Source organism: Canis lupus, chromosome 22, assembly GCF_011100685.1.
Source record: "Canis lupus familiaris isolate Mischka breed German Shepherd chromosome 22, alternate assembly UU_Cfam_GSD_1.0, whole genome shotgun sequence".
Lineage (NCBI taxonomy): Eukaryota > Metazoa > Chordata > Mammalia > Carnivora > Canidae > Canis > Canis lupus.
The window spans coordinates 23610701-23620325 of NC_049243.1; positions in this window are offsets into that span (position 1 = coordinate 23610701).

Below are 9625 nucleotides of genomic sequence, written 5' to 3' on the forward strand. Positions count from 1 at the left end.
CCATTTTCTGAGCATTTATGTTTTGTCACTGAGCATCTTTATACATTGTCTTATATAATTCAGTCCTTGAGGTAATGGTGAAAGCAGCTTTCATCATAATATCCATTTTTGGGGTCATGAACTATGGCTTGGGAATTTTAATAATTTTTCATGGAAAATAAATGGTAGAGATAGTATTCAAGCTAGATCCCTTATATTGCAGACTGCACCCTTATCAACAAAGTATATTACTTGATGGCTCAGACACCCTTTGCTTTTTTGCAGCACTTTGAGTACCCTATGACATTTTGCAAATCCTATTGCTTTATTCATTCTTTCTTCATTGAAAATTAGACCCTGTGCTTATTCCCTCAGGTAATTATGATGCAAAAACCATAGTCTCTGAATTATAGGAGCTCCTAATAAATTAAAGAGGACATATTAACATCCATTTAATTGTATGTAAATAGTATTTAAGTATAGACACTAGTATACCCAAATCAATTTTTATCAAATCCTATACTGATGGACTAATTCTTGCCTGATCTTTCCTAGGTCAACCACCTCAGCATTCACTTTTGTAACATCACTTTGAGTCTTTCCTATATCTTCCTCTACATCTCTTGAGAAACGTTAGCTAAATCTATATTTTAAGTTACTCATTGTTGAGAGTTTAGCAAAACTACTCCATAATATTGCTGCCTTGGCATCCATTTTGTGTGGCTAAACAGCCTGCAGGGGACTTGAACTGACATTAGTGCCTCCTGCCAGCAGTACATGCCCTAGGTAAGGGTCACAGGTAAATATAAGTTCCTAACAAGACTCCAACAGCCCTGGTGATGAGCATTCTCCTCCGCCTCCCAGGGCCTTCCCTCTGTGTGCCTTTTAGGTTAAGAGCCCTGTACCAAAACTCTACTATCTTTGGTTTGAATTGACCAATCCAGCCTTAGCCCAGGAGACCCAAAGCACTCTGCCAGCACCGGGCTTTGACATTTCTACATGGCTGCTAGAGGGTTGTCTTGCACCACTTCCAGGACCTGTGAGTAACAAACCTCTATTTCACGCTGCCTTTTGTTGAACAGTGGCTCACCACTGGACATCTCAGGGCTCTACTTAACGGGTGTTAATTTAACAAAATCACAACACTTGTGAACATTGTTCATTCTTCCATCCCCACTTATACTGCCAAATTTAATACCTTATATTCTCCTATCTAATATTTTTGCATTTTCACTGGCAATAGAAATCTATGACCAAACATAGAGACAGAATTAAAAGTAGGGGTTGCACAAAGAATAGATACTGTGCTAAATCACTAACTTCAGACATTGTGTTTGTTAACTTATCCTAACTAATAGGAGGTCTTATCTCTGGGTTCCTTTCCTCCCTTTCCTCTCCCCTCTCCCAACAGAACAAAGAACAATATAAATTCCATCACACTAAACTCCTTGGTACTCCTTACACAGGCATCTTAGTATGCTGCTTTATATTGTTAAACTATTCATAATCTTCTCTTATTCCATAAAGGCAATGACTTTCTGGGGAAAAAAGATAAATCAATTTTAATAAGGATTATCATGTGGAATTTAAAAAATACTGGCCCTTTGTTCCTAACTTCCATTTTATAGGGAACAGGGGCAGATATATATTCTATTGCCTATGGGTTTTGTTTCTCTGGAGAAGTCGGCTCATACAGTATGAATATAAAATGGCATAACAGAGGTCAATTAAGAGGTTACTAGACTGTCCTCAAAAGTAGACCAGTAAAAAAAAATGAAAGAAAAAAGAGTATCTGTTATTCTTAATTTATAATAAAGCCTAGGAATGGAATTTAACTATATTGCTAATAATATGATGATAAGTTATTTTTTCAAATATATCATTTTACAATGATGTATTTGCACTTATGAATGTTAAAAAAACACATTAACAGCATCAGAAATAAATTAAAATATTTGGAAAAGAAAACCACAGCTGATAGTTTTATTATTAAGTGGTAATTTGTATGTTGTTTTTATTTATAATTTTAACAATATTTAATATCTTTGCTAAATTGTGATTTTTAATAATACTGGAAGTAAAAAGTATTTGGAATTAATACATTTTAGAATTACTTTTACATTAAAGTATCAGTACTTGTCCTAAATGCTTTACATAGATAACTAGTTTACTATTCACATCAATCCCATGACATAGGGTATGTCATTTTCTCATCTTCATGATACAGGAGAGCTTGGTTCTTGTCTCATGGAATTTAAGAATGAATCTTGCAGACAACAGAGAGTAAGTAAAGCGATAGAAGTTTATTAAGCAGAGATACACAGACAGCTCTCAGAAGTGAGAGGGGTCCTGACAGGGTTGCACTGAGGACTTTTTGGCTGGCCTTTTATTAAGAACCTAGCCAGGGAGCCCATAGTTGAGATTCTTGTGCTGTCTTGGTTTGAGCAGAGACTATTGATAACACCTTAATGACATATTTCTTTGTGGTCTGTTGAGTTTCTGTGATTACTTAGTAGCCATTGAAGGGGGATACTCTCTAACCTTTTGGAGTTAGGAAGCCAAGTTTATTATTTTTCCCTGTTTTTACTGTCTTACATCTGTTTTCTTGGGATGCATTGTAGCCTGATTCTGGGCCTTTCCCCTGTCTTTCCCTGCCTAGCCCCATCTGCCCCTAACTCGTTCCTACATCATTAAGGTGGAAAAACTGTGACACAGAATGCTTATGAACCTTGGCATAATGTTTGCAAATGATCAAGCCAAGGTCTGAGCCAGCCATCATCACTCAGACTCTTATACATACTTAGTTTCTATTTCACCAAAGGACTTTGCAAGTTTCTGTGTATGTTGGAAACATATTTGAGCTGTTTCCCTTCAGTAGATCCTATTCATGGGTTGCTATTATTTCAGGATTAAAACAACTTCATTTTGTTTCACATTTAACTATTTTTAAGTCATATTGCTTGCTATGTGATATTGAATACATTTTGTTTTAAAAATCCAAGATGTGACTGCACAATCACTGTATTAAATGACAAAGTTACATTTGAAAAGAAGAGAAAGATACTGTTGCAATTTTTAGAAATGTGCTCTGGATTGAAAAATCCTATGGATCCTAATTTCCCCCTGCAGAAGTTTTACCCACAAGAGATTAAATCTAAAGTTTAACTATAGATCTTTTTCAAAAAAAATAAAAAATAAAAAAATAAAAAATAACTATATATCTTTTTCATTGATCACTATGTTATACAAGTAAAAGTAAAATATTTTATCAATTTCTGTAGAAGGATTAGTCAATTTCTATACAATAAAAGGGAGCAGTCCTCTACAAATGAATCACATCCATCACTTAGCCATCTGGCTAAGAAAAAAAAAAAAAAAAGTAGACAGAGAAGCTGAAAACAAATGGAAAATGTTTACTTACATTATACCAGTTTCCTTACATTATACCAGTCAGTGTGTGATTGTTATCTGGCGTCTAACATATAAGAACTTAAAGCTCTGTTGGGGGATTCTCCATTTCAGGGGCTAATTGTGATTTTATGTTTATCATAATTGAGCTCTTGATGGGCAATCACCCCATGAGTTTATATTCACCAACAACAGGTTCTGTACATTTGTGTTAATTTCCTAAGGCTGCCTTAAAAAGGACCACAGACTGGGTGGCTTAAAACAGCAGAAATATATTGTCTCACAATTCTGGAGTCCAGAAGTGTGAAATCAAGATGTTGGCAGTGTTGGTCCCTTCTTAGGTTCTCAGAGGGAGAATGTGTTTTATTACCTCTTTCTTAGCCTCTGATAATTACTAGCAATCCTTGGTGTTCTTTGGCTTGTGGACAGATAACTCCAACCTTCCTTTGCTGTCACATGGTATTCTCCTTCTTTATAGATGTCTCTTCTATTCTTATAAGGATACCAGTATATTAGATTAGGTTCCACCCTAATGCAGGATAACCTCATCTTACCATGATTACATTTGCAAAATAACCTATTTTCAAATAAGATCACATTCATTTGTACTGAAGTGTATAACTTCAACATACTTGTGTGGGGGGAAAACAATTCAATCCATATTCATATGCCCTCTGGCTGTCCAAAATCCATGCCTTTCCCACATGCAAAATACATTTACTGCATCCCAGTTTCCCCAAAAGTCTTAATCACTATAAGCAGTTATATCATCCACTCTGCATCTAAAATCTCATATAAATATAATCAACTCAAAAAATCCCAAATGTCATCTTCAAAGTCATCAAAATCAAGTGTGGGTGAGACTCTGAATATGTTCCATCTGGGACAAATTTTTTCTGCATATACAGACCTGCAAGACTTAGAAAACAAGTTATCTGCTTCCAAAATACCATGGTGGAGCAGGCACCAATTAGGCATTCCCAATTCAGAATGGAGGAATTCAAAGGGAAGAGAGGAGATACAGGTCCATAGCAAGTTGAAATCCAGCAAGGGAAATTCCACTAGATGTTAGGCTGAGATTTTTTTTACTCTGAAAATAAGCTCTATGGTTCAGTTTTCTGTCCTCTGGGCTGAGTTGGCAGCAGACCCATTTTCTCAGCCCTTGGTGGTGAGCTTGCCTTCTAGGCAACCTCACTGGCAGCAGTAGCAACCCTGAGTCCTCTGAACCACCCTCAAAGTCATTCTCTCCTTTTCTTGAAGTACAGCACATGTTCACAAGCTGAGGAGTTCTATTAGACCATTTTCAACTTGTAGAATCCCAGAAGTCTAACAGCTTTCCTTCATTCTTGTCCTATTTCTTCCTCCTTCAGTCCACTCTAGCAATATTTCTGCCAAGGTCATTGATTGGGTCCTTGAATTACAGTCTTAGTCTCTCCATCATAAGTTTACCCAGCGACACACTGATGTTCTCTCCAGAGCAAGTTTTATTCTTTCTTTACTTTGTCTTTCTTTTTTTCCCCTCAATTCAGATAGGATAAGAATTTTCCAAATCATCAAGTCCTGATTCCTTTTTGTTTAATAATTTATTCCTCAACTTACCTATTTTCTCTCACATGTTACTATAAGCAAGCAGTAAGGGAAAACCAGGCCACGTCTTTAACTCCCTGCTTAGAAATATCCTCAGCTAACAATCTATGCACATTGCTTACAAGTTTTGCTTTTCATCCAACAGTACAACACAATTCAGCAAAGCCTCAGGCTACTTTATAACAAAGATCATCCTCTTCCAGTTTCCAGTAACATGTTCTTATTTTCATTTGAGACCTCACCACAAGCACCTGTGACACTCTTATTTCTATCAAGATTCTATTTATGACAATACATGTACTTCCTAAGAAGATGAAAACTTTGCCATTTCTTCACTTAGTTCTGATCTCTCACCAGAACTGCACTTAACATCTATCTACAAGTCTTCACTTCAGAGCAATTTAGAATTATTCTATCATGTTCCTCAAAATTATTCCAGACTCTACCCATACTGAATTCCAAAGCCACTTCCACAGTATTTTTTTTTTTAGATTCTATTTATTTACTCATGATAGACACACACACACAGAGAGAGAGAGAGAGAGAGGCAGAGGGAGAAGCAGGCTCCATGCAGGGAGTCCGACGCGGGACTCAATCCCAGGACTCCAGGATCATGCCCTGGGCCAAAAGCAGGTGCTAAACCATTGAGCCACCCAGGGATCCCCACTTCCACAGTTTTTGATCTTTGTTACAGCAAAACCCCATTTCTGTTAATACTAAACTCTGTATTTGCTTCCTAAGGCTACTCTAACAAACTACCATAAACTGGGTGTCTAAAAACTACAGATATTTATTTATTCATAATTCTGGAGCCAGAATCTGAAACCAAGGTATAAAGTAGAGTTTATTTTTTTCCTGGAGGCTCAGAAGGGTGAATCAGTCTAATGCCTTTCTGATAGTTGAAGGCAGTTCTTGCCATTTGGCTTATGGCAGCATAACTCCAATCTCTATCTCTGTCATCATATGACATTCTCTCTTCTTAACTGTGTCTCTTCTCCTCTTCTTCTCAAGGCACCAGTCATACTGGATTAGGGACCATACTAGCCCACCATGGTCTTGTTATAACCCAGCTATATGTGCAAAGAACCTATTTCCAGATAAGATCATATTTACAAGTACTAAGGGTTAGAACTTAAAATATGTTTTTGGGGACACACAATTCAATCCTAACAGGATCTTACATTTTAAGGAAAATCCACATGTTTTCATTGTTTGCTTTTAAGAGAAAAGGATTTGGAGTAAATATCAAAATGTAGGTATTTCTATGGCTTAATCCTCCAGTATTAAGGTCTCACCTAAGCTTCTTTCAATCAACTCTTCTAACACAACTCAGAGATTTATGTCCCATTTGATTTCTCTTTCCAGATAAATCCCTGTCACAGGTCCAAATTCTACATAAAGAAATAGTGGGATAGTGGAAAATCAAACTCTTACTGTTCAGCTATATATTGTAGACTTTAGGTTTAAAGTATGTTCAATACCAAATAATGAAAATTTGTGACTCGTGCAATTTGCATTTTACCAGCAGATGCAACAAAAATTCTGGCAATTGATCCAGACCTTTACCTGGCTGATTTACTTAATTAAATTAAATTTTTTTGAGCTTTAAAACATCATGTAAATGCAACTTAACGATATCATGAAAAAATATAAAAAGAAAATATCACACAACTATTCATGTCACAAAACACTTTCAGTGTTTTAAGATGAACATTAGGAAAGAAAGTATTTTACAGAATGCAAAATGGCTTACTCAAATCTGTCTCCAAACAGAATCACTGTTTTCTATTTTTGAAGTAAGAAAGTTTATATTGCCTATCTGCCAGGTACTTTTTATGTGTGTTTGTACACATCTGTATATAGTATATATAAGATTCTAACATATGTTTTATGGATTACTGGTCAATAACTCTTTAAAAATATTTTATTTATTTATTTATGAGAGACACGGAGAGAGACAGAGATATAGGCAGAGGGAAAAGTATGCTCCTTGTGGGGACTTGATCCCAGGACCCCAGGATCATGACCTGAGCCAAAGGCAGATGCTCAACAACTGCCACCCAGGGGCCCTCAATCACTCTTTTTTTCTTTTTTTAATCTAAGTATAATCTCATAAATTTTAATCTAATTAAAAATTCTATGCAATATTATATGGGAAAATCTTTATATATTTAATATGTAAAATAACATAATCCATATTTGAAGTTTGGTGAGAGTTAGATACCCAAAATGTATATAAAGACTTATTTCTGTTTTTTTTTTTTTTAAACTCTCAATGAACTATATCTTACTATGAATTCTTTTGATATCTGACTCAAAATAAGTTTAGCTTTTTCAATTCAGAGTCCAATAATAATATTTCAAGACATAGTTATTAGAAACAAGAGTTTTAATTTACATAGTAAAGTATTTTGTGACTAGATAGATAGATGGAATATATATATATTCCATTCTTGGAAAATATGGAATCCAAATTTGGAAAGCAAACAAAGATTGAATGGTCATAGATTTCTAAAACTATCATAGTTTGTTGTTTAGTGCTCACAAGGTATCAGAAATTGAGATAAATAATTTATATGCATTAACATATTTAATCCATAAAGCAACACTATATGGTCAGTACTGTTAATCTCTGACTTTAGAAATTAAAAAAAAAAAAATAGAAAGAGAGAAAGCACAGGACATTATATAATTTACCCAAGGTCACAAGTTAGCAAATGCCAGAACTGAGATTTTTAAAAAGGAGGTCAGGCTTAAAAGCAAATATCTTCAGCCATCAAACAATCAAATTATGCTGCTTTCTGCTAAATTACAATACAATTAAAGTTAACATTTATTTTTATCTCTAACTTTTGGCTAGTTGTCTCTGATTCTGCTCCTCTTCATTTTCCACCAAAAGACCTTCAGAATAAGCAAGCTAGAATGTATGCCATTTGAGAACAGATAGTGTTTTAATTGTCGAATCCCTAGTACTGAAAGCAATTCCTAGTTCACTTTAGGCTCTCTATAAATATTTGAAGAAATAAACAAATGGATGGGTGAATTTGCTCTTCCCAATATTACTTTGCTATATTCATAGAAGCAAGACAAAATTAAATGGAAAAAATTAGAACATATTTGGCAACACGAATTTTGGTCAATTATCTAATAAGTTGTCAGTGGAAGTGTTAGCATCTATAGCAAGAGTCAGCAAACTATGGCCCACTAACGAAATCCTGCTCTCTGCTGTTTTTTTGTTTTGTTTTGTTTTGTTTTGTTTTTAATTAAGTTGCTTTGGAACAGAGCCACACTCATGCTTTTATATATAATCTGTAGCTGTTTTTTGCTTCAAGGCAGGGTTGAGTGCTTATGACAGATGACTGTCCTGCAAAGTCCTAAGTATTTACTATCTGGCCTTTTACATAGGGAGTTTGCTGACCCCAGATTTAAAATACAGATGAAACTCTGAGGTACAACTCAGAATTTAGTTGAAACAATTTTATTCTTTTCTTGTTATCCTTGGTCTTGTCAAATAAATAGAGAAAAGTGACCACCTTGATGCAGAAAAGCCAGAACCATATCTTTGTAATGTCACTTAATGTAACTTCCTTGACGGCTTCCAAGAAAAAAAAGAGAGAGATTGAGAGAAATTTAAAATACAATGAGGGATGCCTGGGTGGCTTAGTGGTTGAGCATCTGCCTTTGGCTCAGGGCATGATCCTGGGATCCCAGTCAATTCCCACAGTGGGCTTCCTGCAGGAAGCCTGCTTCTCCCTGTGCCTGTGTCTCTGCCTCTCTCTCTCTCTCTGCCTCTCATGAATGAATAAATAAATCTTTAAAAAAATACAATGAAAATGGGTATCAAAGTGTATTGAATTATGATGTCAGCAGTAAAATAGGGCTTAAAATGAATAACGACAAATAAACACGGGAATGGCACATCATGGAGGTTAAGGTTAGCATTTTACTTTTTGCAGTAAGGAATGCAAAAAAAAAAAAAAAAAAAAAAAAAAAACCTTCATGTGCCTGGGTGGCTCAGTTGGTTAAGTGTCTGACTTTAGCTCCGGTCATGATCTCAGGGTCCTGGGGTCAGTCTCTGTGCTCAGTGCGAAGTCAGCTTCTCCCTCTCCCCTCTGCCTCTCCTCCTGTCCGTGCTCTCCCTCTTAATGAGGCAGCAGAATGAGAAGGTCTTCCTATTGCCATCTGGTTATACTAAAAAATACTACAAAATAGTAATAATAACTTAAGGTAAATCACATAGCAATCATCAAGAAGGTAAGGAGAAATTCTGTGAATCTGCACTGATACCAAAGGCCTAAAAGCAGTTCTTATCAGGAGATTGTTGTAACCATCCTCTAAGATATTGCACAGTGAGGCCTGTATCTTGATTTTCACAAGCTTGGGTGGTCCATCACCCTTCACACTGTACCAGGGTGTGTCTGAGGGTCAGTGGAATACCAGAGAAATGATGGTATGTCACACAGAAAGAAACTGAGGTACCTCCCTCAGTTTGAATTCCCAGAAGTCTATGCAGTAAAGAGGGGGTCAGTCTGAGAATCTTTCCTCCACCAGAAACTGAGCTCTAAACCACTATGATATCAACCTAAAACAAAGCCATTAATAGTTTTTACAATGTTGAATACAGTAGAAAGACTGACTTCAATAATTATTG